Consider the following 15581-nt stretch of genomic DNA (forward strand, 5'->3'; position numbering starts at 1 on the left):
GCATGCACTGATGCAGCATGCACTGATGTAGCATGCACTGCTGTAGCATGCACTGATGCAGCATGCACTGATGCAGCATGCACTGATGCAGCATGCACTGATGCAGCATGCACTAATGTAGCATGCACTGATGCAGCATGCACTGATGCAGCATGCACTAATGTAGCATGCACTGATGCAGCATGCACTGATGCAGCATGCACTGATGTAGCATGCACTGATGCAGCATGCACTGATGCAGCATGCACTGATGCAGCATGCACTGATGCAGCATGCACTGATGCAGCATGCACTGATGCAGCATGCACTGATGCAGCATGCACTGATGCAGCATGCACTGATGTAGCATGCACTGCACCGGCGGCTGAAGATTTGTTCCAGCAACTCCTGAGCAGAAGAAACGATGCTCTAATGACCTGCAAGGACAGAGGAAGTGAAACAAGGATCCTTCTGCTGAGAAGGAGACGAGATGCACCAGAGACAGACCAGCAAACCTCCAGAGACACATGAAGAATGTGATTCATACAAAATGTGTGTGTGTGTGTGTGTGTGTGTGTGTGTGTGTGTGTGTGTGTGTGTGTGTGTGTGTGTGTGTGTGTGTGTGTGTGTGTGTGTGTGTGTGTGAGAGAAAGAAAGTCATCTCTTGTCACTTCAGAGTAAAAATAACGAGGCAGAGGAATCTGGACGTTGTGTCTCTTTCATCACTTCAATGAAACAAAACCAGTTCAGGAAGTTTTTGACCCATTTAGTTCTGCTGGCTGTAACATTTAGTGATGTAATGCAGGTGTTTGTGTTTGGAGCCTCCTGACAATAGAGAGAGAGAGTGTGTGTGTGTGTGTGTGTGTGTGTGTGTGTGTGTGTGTGTGTGTGTGTGTGTGTGTGTGTGTGTGTGTGTGTGTGTGTGTGTGTGTGTGTGTGTAATCTCCTGCGGGGTTACAGAGAGCTGTTAATTATTCATAGATTAATAGACTGTAAAACATGTGTGCGTCCCCAGATGTCCACTTTATGTCCTATAACTAGATATTATAACTTCTAACGAGATGTTTTTCTTCAGCTGGAAAATCTTCTCTTTACGAGAGAGAAGATGTATTCACTCTAATAAATATTATGAATTTAAAACAATAGTTGAAACAAGTTGAAATCCTGTTATCTGCTGCAGTGTTTTATTTATTAACTATAAAGAAATGATTCAAAAACAAATTAAATATGCATTTTAGTTTGTTTGCCTTAAAATAGATTATTCACACCAGTCTCATGTTTGCACCACCAAAATGAAACTCAAGCTAGCAGCTGGTTAGCTTAGCTTAGCACAATGACTGGACACAGGGGCAAACCTACCGAGTGGCTTAAATCAGGTGCATTGTGGGTAATGTAGGCCAAATGAAAAATAGAACAAAACTCTCTGGTTTCTTTTCTATTGGGATCATTTTTTAAACGTATCATCAGTCCGACAATGTGCTAGAAGTCAGATTAAATAGAGATTAAATCGAGATTGAATAGAGCACAGTGTCCTCTGTTATCAGAAGGTTATAAACAGTTAAACAGGTTTCTCCTCCTCTGGTGGGCTTTGTGCACCAGGTGGTTTCTCTGTATGGCATATATAATAACATATATAAGAACATATAACACATGAAACCTTCTGATAGACTTTCTGAGTGTTTCCTGGAGGCACTCGTCATCTTTACCTGCAGCATGAGCTCCGAGTCGACAGCTGCATCTGTTTTTTACACATTTTCTTTCCTCTGCGGCCAAAATGAGATCCAGTGATGTGGCTCTGCTCCGCTCGTCACTTTAAGGCTCAGAAGGCGTCGGTGTTGCTCTCTTTCCTTCAATATGTGATATTCTGTCTTTTCCTCCGGCTCATCCACAGCAATGATGACTTCACTTTATTGTGTTGTTTTGTTCATTTTTTATTTACTGCATCCACTAAACTCTCTTTACCTCCTGTTGTCCTCCTTCTTTTCCTGTAAATCTTCTTTGTCTTTAGTTCATCAAACCTGTTCCATCCTCTTGATTTGCTTCACTTCTCTTGTCTTCATCTCTCTTTTCCGTTATTCCTCCTCTTTGTTCTCTTTGTTTCCTCTCCTCCTCGTCTCCTGTCTTTCCTCTTTAGTTCTACTTTAACTTTTAATCTCGCTCGCCAATCTCTGTTGCGTCATCATTTTGCTAGAATACAGACGAATGGATTAAAGTAAAGTTAGAGGTAAATATTTATGACATATTTAAAGTATTTGATGGTCTGCATCATTGCAGATGGATTCATGGCGGATGGGAACACTTTTCCTCATAACTTATGGTCCAACATGAAGCTGATATTGATCTGGAGAAACTGGGAATAGTTTTGTTCTCATGTGCATCTTCACCTTTGGATTGTCAGTAGAAACATGTGAGTCCATGATGTATCAGCTGTTTGTGTTGCTTTCAAAGCCTTTTGTTGAAGAGCCAGAAGGTAAAATCTATATTTACCTGAAACCTCGCTCTGCTTCAGGAGTTCACATGAAGCATCTTCTTGTGTTTGTTTTGCCAAACTCAAGTCGCTCTAACCAGGAGCTCTCTGCCCCGAGCGGCTAGCAGGTCAACATGTCATTAGCATAACAGTTCATTAGCACAACATTACATTAGCACAACATCTCATTACCACAACATGTCATTAGCATAACATTTCATTAGCACAACATCTCATTAGCATAACATTTTATTAGCACAACATCTCATTAGCATAACATTAGCACAACATCTCATTAGCATAACAACATATTAGCACAACATCTCATTAGCACAACATTTCATTTGCACAACATCTCATTAGCATAATATCTCATTAGCATAACATTACATTAGCACAACATTTCATTAGCACCGCATCTCATTAGCATAACATTTAATTAGCATAACAGGTCATTAGCATAACATTAGTATAACATAGCATGTCATTAGCATTAGCATTTCATTAGCATTTCTCTAGCATAGGTCTTGACAGGAAAAAGACATCTTTAATAAAATATGATAATCTAAGAGAGAACACGTTGGCTATTATTTGGTTGTTAGAATAAATTCAATATTTATTAGCCCTTTAATAAATTAACAGCATTTTGAAACACAAACAAAGCTACCTGGTTAAAAGTAGACATCTGTTTCCTTTTTATTTAAATAAAAGGATCAACAGCAGTGTGTAATTCAAGATGTCAGAAGTCATGAAATTATTAAAGCTTGTTGTCAGAGAAAAACAATTTCTGATGTTTGAACTGAGGGATCATGTGGAAATATTCCATTTCTTGAGCTAAATAAACCAAATCAATGTGTCAAATCCCTCTTGCACCTTCTCTCTTCTTCTCTACTGAACGGTGAAAATGTTCAAGAAAGGAAAAATAAAGTGATAAAGTACATTAATACAGTACAGTAACACAGTACAGTAATACAGTACATTAACACAGTACAGTAACACAGTACAGTAACACAGTAGAGTAATACAGTACAGTAACACAGTACAGTAACACAGTACAGTAACACAGTACAGTAATACAGTACAGTAACACAGTACAGTAACACAGTACAGTAACACAGTACAGTAATACAGTACAGTAACACAGTACAGTAACACAGTACATTAACACAGTACAGTAACACAGTACAGTAACACAGTAGAGTAATACAGTACAGTAACACAGTAGAGTAATACAGTACATTAACACAGTACAGTAATACAGTACAGTAACACAGTACAGTAACACAGTACAGTAACACAGTACAGTAACACAGTAGAGTAACACAGTACAGTAACACAGTACAGTAACACAGTACAGTAATACAGTACATTAACACAGTACAGTAACACAGTACAGTAATACAGTACATTAACACAGTACAGTAACACAGTACAGTAATACAGTACAGTAATAAAGTACAGTAATAAAGTACACTAACACAGTACAATAACACAGTACAATAACACAGTACAGTAAGTGTACAAAAGTAAGGACCCTGGATCTGCATACGAGCTGATATTTGACCGTTCAGGCGCTTGAACGTGACTTTCCCGCCTCGTGGACTTCCATGAGCTAAAGGGAAGAAGTAGTCAACCTGCGTCGGCCTTGTTGCTGCTTCCTGAGAGAAGCGTCGTCTTTGCTCTACTTCTACTTCCCTGTCAGGAAGATGTCTGGTCCTCACGTGGCTGGAACAGGAGCACAATGAAGCAGATGGTGAAGCTTTAAGAAGCCAGCATCAACATGCCGAGCTGCAGAAGCTGAACCAGAAGCTGCAGGAGATCAGACGTCCTCCTGAGAGGTTCCAGGCCAGCTGGAACCTCCTGCAGCAAAGACCTCGTGCTATTGTTGTGGTGATCTTTCAGCCTCAGGGTCAAAGTTCAGTGATGTCATCTTCTCCTTCTGAGCCGCCGGCTTCCTGTTTGCCATCATCTCTCGTGCTCAGCTCAAGAGGAGACGACCCGTCTGTACCTCCACCTCCTCCCCGTTCTCTTTGTGTCTCTTTCTTCTCCTCAGAAACACAACTAGACAAAGTTGCATCTATTTGTGTTTGCTGTGTTTGCTCGGGTAATTGTGGGAGTGTATTCGTACATGTTGATGTGCTGAGAAGTTGCCAACTCGACAAAAAAGGAAACTTCAAAAAACATCTTCCCGAACTGTCAACAACTGTGAAAGTCATTGTGAGAGAAACTCACCGTCGACGTTGTGGGCTTCAAGGGGAACGCAGCAGGAAGAGGAGAGGAAGCGCTCTAATTGGACACAGTCTGAGACTTCAATTTGCATAGAAACCTGTGCAGGCAGGTACACACACACACACACACACACACACACACACACACACACACACACACACACACACACACACACACACACACACACACACACACACACACACACGCAGTCAAGCGAACACACACCGACATACAGGCAGAATGCTGTCGCGTCGATGGCGCTGATTAATCCTCTTGTTTACTGATGACAGCGGAGCTGCAGATCAACATATTCATTTCAGCTGTTTCAGTGGGACAAAATGTTACCAAGCTTTCTTTTTATCAGAGGTTTGAAGTTGTGTATTTGATTTTCTCTTGTCAGACATTGTCTCCACACAAAACATAACAAGGGCAACACTCTTGAGTTCATGCAGTCAATGTTCCAGTTCCATAAACTTTAGTTTCATGGTTCTTTATATGCAATGTAAAGCATGGATATGGCAGCAGTGTACTTCCTCTGTGTCGTTATCAGAGCTCCTCCTCGCTCGCTAGTTTGAGGGAGAAAGGAGGGAACCAATGTTTGAGCAAGAGGGGGATTTAATCTGCCGGTCACAAAAAGAAGTAACTCAGATCCAACTATCAGACGCGTCCGTGCTGACATCGTGCAGCAGCGTGCAGCAGCGTGCAGCATCGTGCAGCGGCGTGCAGCATCGTGCAGCAGCGTGCAGCAGCGTGCAGCATCGTGCAGCAGCGTGCAGCAGCATGCAGCAGCGTGCAGCATCAGGCAGCGGCGTGCAGCAGCATGCAGCAGCATGCAGCATCAGGCAGCAGCGTGCAGCATCAGGCAGCATCAGGCAGCAGCGTGCAGCATCAGGCAGCATCGTGCAGCAGCGTGCAGCGGCGTGCAGCATCAGGCAGCATCGTGCAGCATCAGGCAGCATCGTGCAGCATCGTGCAGCGTCGTGCAGCATCGTGCAGCGTCGTGCAGCATCGTGCAGCATCGTGCAGCGGTGTGCAGCAGCGTGCAGCGGCGTGCAGCGGCGTGCAGCATCAGGCAGCATCAGGCAGCATCAGGCAGCATCAGGCAGCATCAGGCAGCATCAGGCAGCATCGTGCAGCGGCGTGCAGCGGCGTGCAGCGGCGTGCAGCATCGTGCAGCTCAGAGCCGAGCTTCACTCTGAAGACGCCTTCATTACTGAGCAGCGTCATCTCTCTCATGAAGCCAAGCGACACTTATAAAGCTCTGCAAAGGGGGAAATGAACACAATAAATAATACAAGTAATAAAAGCAAAAAGCAATGTAAGCAAAGAACGTCAGGAGACGTTTAAGCAATGAAGATATGATACAAAACATGAATAATCTTTCATCCGCTAAATGTGAACCTTCTATTGAAAATCTTTGTGAATTACATTCATAGTTTTAATGTTTAACAGGTTGTGTATTGAATATCATTTCGGATTTGTGTCCCATTTGAACATAACTCAAGTCATTAAGACACATTTGAAAGGAGCTTTGTAAAGATCATATTCGGTTATTCTTCATGCTTGTGTTGTATCATCGTGCGAGGACTCTTCCTCCCTCGTATACCAGAGGAAACTATAACGCAGGGCTCTGTGAATGAACTCACAAAGGAATGAAGCGTTATAACACACAGTTCATCTCTGAGATTACAGTATTGCTAATAATTGTTTTTCCTGATGCACACACTTTGAAATGCCTTTGTGTGCTTGTTATATTCAGTAATATTGATGACAGCGCTAATCTAGACCTACATGTGCAATGTGTTGACTTTATGAACTCACTGAAATGAGCGCGCTAACCAGCTAGCCGCGGCCCTCCTGGTGTCAACACGTTAGCTAGCGAGCGAGCGGATAGCGCAATGCAGGAAATGCCACGTCATCGTGACAGTGAGGACAATGAAGATGAGACCGACATACTATGAAAATATGAAGATTAACACTTACTTAACTTATCCACTAACAATGCATAAAGACTCTTTTCCAACATGTTTTCAAACTTAAAGGGTTATAAACTTTCATAAACTGTCCCGGTAAACCTGAGGATGAGGAACAAAGAGACTGAACACACACTGAGACACAAAGAGACACACATGCTAACGGGGTTAGCTGTAGCTAACCCCGTTAGCATGTATAAACATAAATATATTCAATGAAACAGAAGTGAGTCCACCGTGGAAAAGCTCATGTTTCCTTGGTGATGTGAAGAAGAAGAAGGGATGAACGAGGGAAAGTGGAGGCGGAGGTATTCCTCATGTTTTCTTCTCTGTTCTTTTCTCAGAAGTGAATTAAATTGATTCTACAGAATGAAAGAACTGGAAAAGAAAGCTAAAAATAGCCTCTGCTGCCAAAACGCAGTGACCTTTGGTGGAGAAACCAACGCTTCCTGAAGCTTGAAGCTGTACGAAGCCTCGGCGCTGACCCAGCTGTTCCTCACCTGTCCACCAGGGGGCTCTGTCAGTTATTTTAACAGCTGGGAGCTTGTGTGTGGATTGAATGGTTTACATCCTACACACAGATTGAATTATCAGGAAAAGAAAGAAATGACTCTGAATAGATTTTTCTTTGCAGGTGAAACTTCCTTCTTCACCTGGAAAATAGGAGTTTGACCCGATAACCCGACCTTCAGGTTCCTCTCATCACTGACGAAGCTTCTCCAGGAACATCCTGATCAGAGTGAGTTTGTGTTTGGATCCTCTGAGCCGCTTCATCTGTTAGCTGAAGTGTTGACGGCACATGAAGTCTCCTGGACCTGATCATTTAGTGCACCACACACACACCCAGTTGTCTTTCTGTTGAAGCTTTAATAACAGAAGCAGCGCTGCATGAAGGCTGCTCTTAAGAGCTTCTTGAAGGCTGCTCATAAGAACTGCATGAAGGCTGCTCATAAGAACTGCTCTCTCCGTCCTCGTCCGGCTTCATTCCTCTTCCATGAAGCGGCTCCAGGAACAGAACGCTGTTATTCTGAGTGGATTATATAATTACTGTTGTTCCTCAACACAAGATCTGTACAGACGATGGAGCCGTGATTCCTTTCTTCCTTTTGCTCTTTTCATCGATTTGTCTCTGTTACTTATTGTTTTAATCCGCCAAACAGGAACCAGATATGTTTAAATATGAACAACAGGCTCAATGTCGCTGATGTGGAGGAGCTGTGACGCCAACAGACACATAAATAAATAGCACATAAATGTATCTGAAGCTTGTTTTTCATAGTATTTATTGAACTCTCAAGCAAGAAAATACAGCAGACAATACAATAAACGCTGACCTGATTTATATTGATTATATTGATTATATTCATGCGATCATGTGTGTGATTGTAGTGTGTATTAGAGAGAGAGAGAGAGAGAGAGAGAGAGAGAGAGAGAGAGAGAGAGAGAGAGAGAGAGAGAGAGAGAGAGAGAGAGACAGAGAGAGACAGAGACAGAGAGAGAGATAAACAGGTTTTTAATGTTCCTGAGGTTGCATTCAATTTATTCATTTCATATGCAAATAAGCCCATCATCATGCCACTTTAAATAATATTTACATGATTGGTGTTACATTTAAATCTTAATCTCCCAGCATATAATCCTGTTAATCAGTGTGAGCTCGTATTCTGTCACAGCTCAGATGTTAATTATTATTATTATTATCATTATCAGTAGTGTTATTATGTTGAGAGCATGTTCCTCTGGCAGCAGTGTGAACACGTCATACATGTAGTAGAAGAACATTTTATGAACGAATGCGTCAACAATTGGGAAATATGAATAGTTAATAAATGCTGTAAGAACATGATTGTATGAATGCTAAAATCTTTTCATGATAAAACTGAAAACAGCTGTAACTCGTTTAGCTGTTGACTGCAGACTCAAACGCAGCAACTGGAGTTCATACATAAAGAAAATGGCAGATTGTTCCATAACTTGAGCATTTCTTTAATGTCAGCTGTCGTTCTACCTGATAAAAGGAAGTTTACTAATCTTAGACTAATCCTAATCTCACTCTCTGGGCCGAGCATCACCGTACCTGGCCAGGTGCCCCGCCCCTTTTGCTTTGACCGTCGGAGCCGGAAACGTCTCCTGGTGCTGAAGGAAGTGGAATGAAGTGAGCGGACACCTGCGATCCCTCCAGGTGTGCAGCTCAGTGCATCTTTAATTAGAAGAAAGAACATTTTCATGTTTAATGAAGTGAAGAAATGAATGTATCCTGTCATTTAGAAAAGGCAAAATAGTTTCCCTCTGCAATTAAACGCCTGTGACAGATGTTCAAACACGCTCCCATTTCTCAAAACCTCTTTTGAAGCTTCATAATCCTCAGCACATAAATGCTGCATCCGTCCGTCCTGCAGCCGGAAGCTGCACAAGCGTTGTGATCGAGTCCTAAAAGGCGACTTCTCCTCTTCAGATCATCCTGAGCCTCTGTACACAAGCTGCTGGGGTTCAGACCCCACAAGCTGCTGGGGTTCAGACCCCAGCAGCTTGAAGATCTTCACCCTGACGAGAGGCCGTGCTAGCGGCTAGTTTGCTAACTTCATGACTGGAAACAGTGGAGTGAAGTTCCATTCCCTCATGCTTCTGCTGAAGCCATCGTCTCCTGATGGCTCTCATGTCCCAGTGTCCTGAACGCCTCACGGCTCTCTGCTGCTTCAGTCAATGCACAGACGTTTCCCCCGACGGGACTCATGAAGGAGGACTCATTTATTTGCTCTTCTTGAGTAAGAGTACAGTTACATTCCAACTCTGCCAAACGCCTCTACAGGGAACAGCGTGTGTTCGGGCTGATTGTAACGCGCCAGCATGCTCACAAGCTGAATTATGGTTTTGAACGTTCTACCTTTGTACGTCAGCATGTCAGCGCGTCGCAGCCGCAGAGGAGCTGGAAGCTGGAGACGTTATCTCCTCATCCTGTGTCACGCTCCTATTTAGGCACACAGACTGTTTTTTGTTTTTATTTATAGTTTGTTTTATTTAGTTTTTGCACATCCATCTTGTCCTGGTTTCTTCTCTCTGGTGGATTTATGGCCGATTGGAACCATAAGCATCCAGCATATGTTGCTGCTTTAGGATCTGTGAACCCGTGCAGCTGCCTTCCTTTTGAGACGCTCTGTCAGTATTGTAGGATACACCTTGCTCTCCATAGAGCTTACTACTTTCGCTGGTTCCCAAGAAGAATGACTCTAATCTCTCTCGAGTCCTTTTGTGGCGCTGAAATTAAATGAGCTTCCCCGACTACAGCGCTGAGTTATTATCCGTTCACCTCACAGGCTGCATGCTGACTTTTGCTCTCCACAGCAAAGCAAAACACGGTTTACAGTGCAAAGGAAACCGCGTTGTTGATTTAAAAAGAAAGAAAAAAGGATTAACAGCCATGTTCAGCATCATAATCTCAAGTAAACACAAACAGCTGCTCGGGGCTTTGCTCTTGAAGATAATGCAGTGGCATAAATAAAGAATAAGGCTTGTTCAGGCGTGTTTGACAGGAAGCGTTTTGGAGCGCGAGGCCGCAGCAGGAACAGGCGGAGGTTATCTACGTGATGGAAATCTTTTCTTACCATCAATTTTCATGAAAATTGCCCACTTTCTCAGGCCCATAAATGACAATGATGTAATGAATGTCACTACAATATGGGAAATGTCATTGCATTTTTTCCTCCTTGAATGTTTCTTCTGCACGAGGTAAATAAATCGTGAAGTCACTGGAGCAGCAGCAGCGAGTTCTGCACAGAACCACTTGTTTTATTGCGTTTTGCATGGAAACGGCTGTTTAAAATAATCCACATCGCTGTTGCTGGTTAGCAGTCATGACTGTTATTTGCAACATGGGACGAAGGAACAATGCATGCCGATTCATTTTAAAGCGCTGCAGCGAAGTCTTATCTGCTGTTCACGTGTCTCAGACTGGGTGTGTGTTTGTTGTGTGAAGCACCTGTCCTTCACTGTTTCATCACATATGGAGGAGGATGCGGAGCATATTGAGTGGTGTTGCTGTCGCTCTTTGTCTCTCATGTTCACTCAGCAAAGCTCTGCTGACCTCTCGCCATGCAAACACGTCTCTGATGACAGGAGGCTGCGGTCTGAGCGACAAGCGTCTGGGATCAAATAAATGAGCTGCACTCTGCACGTGAACAGTATCCTCTCATGCTGCGGCAACAGGAAAACAAAAGATCAACTCTGAAGCCCACATTTCTAATTATTTATGTGCTTTGGAGAAAAAAAATCCATTGCGATGGAAAAAGACCAAATGCATGAGATTTAATGTGAACGTGAACCTCGTCCATACAAACGAGTCTCTCAGTCATGTGACAGCAGGAGGAAACAGCTGTAAGCAGTGTGTGTCCTCATCAGAGTCAAGACCAACGTATAGGGGGTGAATTTATAAGTGTGTTTATCTTTTCCAGGGATTTTATTCCTGATGAGCTGTAATGAGCTCACCGTGATGATCCCTGTCAGCTGGAGAGTGATCTCCTCTGAAGTCTGTTCATCAGCTTCTCCTCATGGCATCGATGCTTCTCTATGGAGGCCAGCGGCGCAGCGATCTGCCCACACGGGGTTAAAACTCAGAGTTATTAACTGCTGTTTGTTGGAGAGTCCAAAGTATTTTTGGTTTGTCTCCTGTGGTGCGAACACACTTTGACTTTGTGTGGTTTTGATGATTGTGAGCACGGTGTGTGTGTGTGTGTGTGTGTGTGTGTGTGTGTGTGTGTGTGTGTGTGTGTGTGTGTGTGTGTGTGTGTGTGTGTGTGACTTACTAAGAATAAATCAGCCTCCTGGGTCCTTTCTTTATCATAACCTGAAAAACACATCAACAAACAAATCGGGAACATAAAAAAACATTTTTTTTGTGCACTTTTGTTTTTGTGCGAGATTTATTCTTCCAAGGTGACAATTACTTGCAACGCTTGTTTTTTCCCTGATGCAACGTGTGGCTTTTCTACTCTGCACACACACTTTAAAACATGTGTTTCTTTTGCAGTCCAGCTGATCCACAGCTGATGACCTCCGGCTGCGAGTTGGAGGATCCATCTGCTGCCAGACACCAGGACCACTTCGTCCATGAGGAGCTCTGCTCAGTCCGGACGCGCTGACGGCCTCACACAGTTAGGAGAAGGAAAGAAAAGTCACCGTTATTTTTCAGTTACACACAGAAATTTGTGAATTTGATGTGAGACTAAAGAGCTCTGGTTGTCTAACGCAGAGCTTCTCTAATGCGGGATTAAAAAACTATTCAACATTAGACTTCTTAGACATAATTGTAAATATTCCACATTAAATCAGACACTGATGGCTTATTAGTTTTTTTCTGGTGAGGCGGTACATGAGAACACGGGTCGAGTGTACCAACACACGCGTGTGTTAAACAATACTCTGGCACCTGTGTTGCACATAACACCAGCCTCTTCCTGTCTACTCTCATTTCCAGCCCCCATCATGTGTTCAGCTGCTCCAAAAAGGTAAAACGCCAAACCGGACGTAAAACATCTGGTGTGTGACGCATATTCAAACAGATAGAAACGCTCATCCTGCTTGTGTGGAAAGGATCAGGGATGATGCATGCATGAACAGGAACATATTAATATGAGTAATACAACTCAGAACTCTAACAGTAAACAAACGAGTAAATAGGTCATACGGTCATAATTAATCATGCAGTTCAATTAATGCAAACCACACAACTGTGCCCACACAATCAATACAATGCTATAGCAATTAAATACAATAGGATTATATGAGTGTAACATTCTCATCAGCACTGTTTGGTTTACCTCTTGACAGGCCAACATTGGAGAGAGCAATGAGGCTCTAAACCTCTCAAGGCTCCAGGGAAATGTATGCATGCAGTGAAAAGTGCAATGAAAGAGTGAATACCATGCACTGCAGGACACACTATGATGCTACATTGAACATATGATATCTTTGTGATCTCTGTACTCACTTCACTTCATCCCCTGAGCGGTCTAAGTTTCATAACAGTGATATGACTTCATGTGTGAAACACCAGAGATGGGATAACATGGACGATTCTCCTGTGATGTTATGATGTGATCTCTTTCACAGCTGTGAGCTGGCGGCACTCAGGTGAGTCTCTACCTCTTCTGGATGCAACGTGACGTCGAGCTGCAGTACAGCCTCCGGCCACCGGCGGCAGCACTGCGGACCACGACGCTGCAGACAACCTCACCTTGCGCGTGTAGCTGTGTAGCTGTGTAGCTGTGTAGGCGTGTAGCTGTGTAGCTGTGTAGGCGTGTAGCTGTGTAGCTGTGTAGGCGTGTAGCTGTGTAGGGGTGTAGCTGTGTAGCTGTGTAGCTGTGTAGGCATGTAGGCGTGTAGCTGTGTAGGCGTGTAGCTGTGTAGGCGTGTAGCTGTGTAGGCCTGTAGGCCGGTAGCTGTGTAGGCGTGTAGCTGTGTAGCCGTGTAGCCGTGTAGGCGTGTAGCTGTGTAGCCGTGTAGCCGTGTAGGCCGGTAGCTGTGTAGGCGTGTAGGCGTGTAGCTGTGTAGCTGTGTAGGCGTGTAGCTGTGTAGGCGTGTAGGCGTGTAGGCGTGTAGCTGTGTAGGCGTGTAGCTGTGTAGCTGTGTAGGCGTGTAGCTGTGTAGGCGTGTAGGCGTGTAGGCGTGTAGCTGTGTAGGCGTGTAGGCGTGTAGGCGTGTAGCTGTGTAGCCGTGTAGGCCTGTAGCCGTGTAGGCCTGTAGGCCGGTAGCTGTGTAGGCGTGTAGGCGTGTAGGCGTGTAGCTGTGTAGGCCGGTAGCTGTGTAGGCGTGTAGCTGTGTAGCTGTGTAGGCGTGTAGCTGTGTAGGCGTGTAGGCGTGTAGGCGTGTAGCTGTGTAGCTGTGTAGCTGTGTAGGCGTGTAGGCGTGTAGCTGTGTAGCTGTGTAGGCGTGTAGCTGTGTAGCTGTGTAGGCGTGTAGGCGTGTAGCTGTGTAGCTGTGTAGGCCTGTAGCCGTGTAGGCCTGTAGGTGTGTAGGTGTGATGGACTGACTGTAACACACTCGCACAGCATTTAAAGTGTTTGTGTTGAAGTCTCCTTCCTGTCTCCTTCCTGTCTCCTTCCTGTCTCCGGTGAGTTCCCTTCACATTAAATGTTGCTCTCAGTGCTACTTCCGCTCGTGCTACTTAGCTTGAACAACTTGTTGCTGAGTTCCTCTGCATCCTCTTTCACCCCTTTAATGGTTAGCTTAGCATCACAACCTCCATTAAAGACAACAAACAAGCTAACCAGTAAAAGTAGTACAGCTGAGGTTCAATACACACACACACACACACACACACACACACACACACACACACACACACACACACACGGTTTACAATATTATGCTTCATCCAGATCCTGTGATTAATGTCTTCATCTCCATCTGAGTTGATTTATAGGATTTGTTTTGTAGTAAAAGTACATTCTGTTTGAAATGTACATGTTTCCTCATTACACACGTTTAGTGTATTTCTGTCGTGTAAATAGCCTTCCTGTATTAACTGTATTTAACGTTACTAATGGGGCTGAACTAAGAAAGAAGAAAATGGTTTTGGAAACAGAATCGTAGTAATTATAATAATACTGATTTGCATTTAGTTCCCATGCTCGACAGCCTGCAGACACTAAGTCAAAGGGTTTTGTATCACTGCAGGATTACAGCTTTGATTTGACAGCTTCAAATATCTTGTTTAGTCATCAATCCAATAGGAACGTTATTCAGATTACTGTCTCATCCAACAACACGCATCAAACCTCACAGACGGGAACCAGCAGATATTCTGCTCATTGACGATTTAATTCATCAAACCACTTGCAGCTCTGTCTGGAATTTGAAATAATTGATGATCAAAAAGATGAACGGGAGGTTAATCAATACTGAAAATAATCTGTGTCCGACAATAATATGTAAACGACTTATTTCTTGATGTTTTCTCCTTTCAGCTGACGATGGAGAACATTCACACCACAGCCTCGTTTTCACTGCCAGGAGAAGAGGATTCAGATTTAACGAGCAGCATGGAGAGAAAGCAGCATGGAGAGAAAGCAGCATGGAGAGAAAGCAGCATGGAGAGAAAGCAGCATGGAGAGAAAGCAGCATGGAGAGAAAGCAGCATGGAGAGAAAGCAGCATGGAGAGAAAGCAGCCACTAGAGGCTGCACTCGCAGAGAGAGAGAGACATAGATCAATAGAGAGAGAAAAGAGGGAGAATCAATGAAGAAACAGCAAAAACGAGAATGTGAGATTTCAGTTCAGTACGGCAAGACAGAGTGGCAGAGAAAAGAGATAGAAGAGAAGAGAGCAACGCACCAACTGAGAGCGAGAGAGAGAGGGAGAGCGAGAGAGAGAGAGAAAGAGAGAGAGAGAGAGAGAGAGAGAGAGAGAGAGAGAGAGAGAGAGAGAGAGAGAGAGAGAGAGAGAGAGAGAGAGAGAGAGAGAGAGAGAGAGAGAGAGAGACAGAGAGAGAGAGAGAGAGAGAGGGAGGGAGGGAGGGAGGGGGAGGGAGGGAGGGAGGGAGAGGGAGAGGGAGGGAGAGGGAGGGAGGGAGGGAGGGAGGGAGGGAGAGGGAGAGAGAGAGAGAGAGAGGTGCTCGGCCACGTTGCCGGTCCTCATTCATCCTCTGCAGCGGTGAGAGGCAGAGTGAGCGGAGGAGACGAGGAGAGCACATCTCAGTGGAAACAACAGGACCACGAACCATTTGGCCGAGAGATCGATGCTCTTCACGCCGACGAGAGAGAGAGAGAGAGAGAGACAGAGAGAGAGAGAGAGAGACAGAGAGGGAGGACGTCTGTGCTGCCACACAGAGCGAGCGAGGAGGCGGCGAGCGAGCAGCCAAAGGCACAGCGAGCGCCGACAGAGGGAAGAAGCTTGCAGGCCGACGTGAAGCTGTGCTGGTCGGTCGGAGCAGGTGAGTTA

The 15581-nt window shown here is 44.4% G+C and overlaps 1 long non-coding RNA gene across 1 annotated transcript in view; it reads left to right on the top strand.

The window, feature by feature from the left end:
- The window catches only part of LOC137801812 (uncharacterized), a 24626-nt gene extending 9502 nt beyond the window's left edge, over nt 1-15124 (top strand). The window contains exons 2-4 of the long non-coding RNA XR_011079914.1: nt 7283-7387; nt 11672-12774; nt 14610-15124. This is a non-coding gene — a long non-coding RNA (uncharacterized lncRNA). The remainder of the gene's footprint in view (nt 1-7282; nt 7388-11671; nt 12775-14609) is intronic.
- The last annotated feature ends 457 nt before the right edge of the window (nt 15125-15581 follow it).

This window comes from Clinocottus analis, unplaced genomic scaffold (genome assembly GCF_023055335.1).
Source record: "Clinocottus analis isolate CAN_PGR_092001 unplaced genomic scaffold, fCliAna1.0.p SCAF_11, whole genome shotgun sequence".
Classification (NCBI taxonomy): Eukaryota; Metazoa; Chordata; class Actinopteri; order Perciformes; family Cottidae; genus Clinocottus; species Clinocottus analis.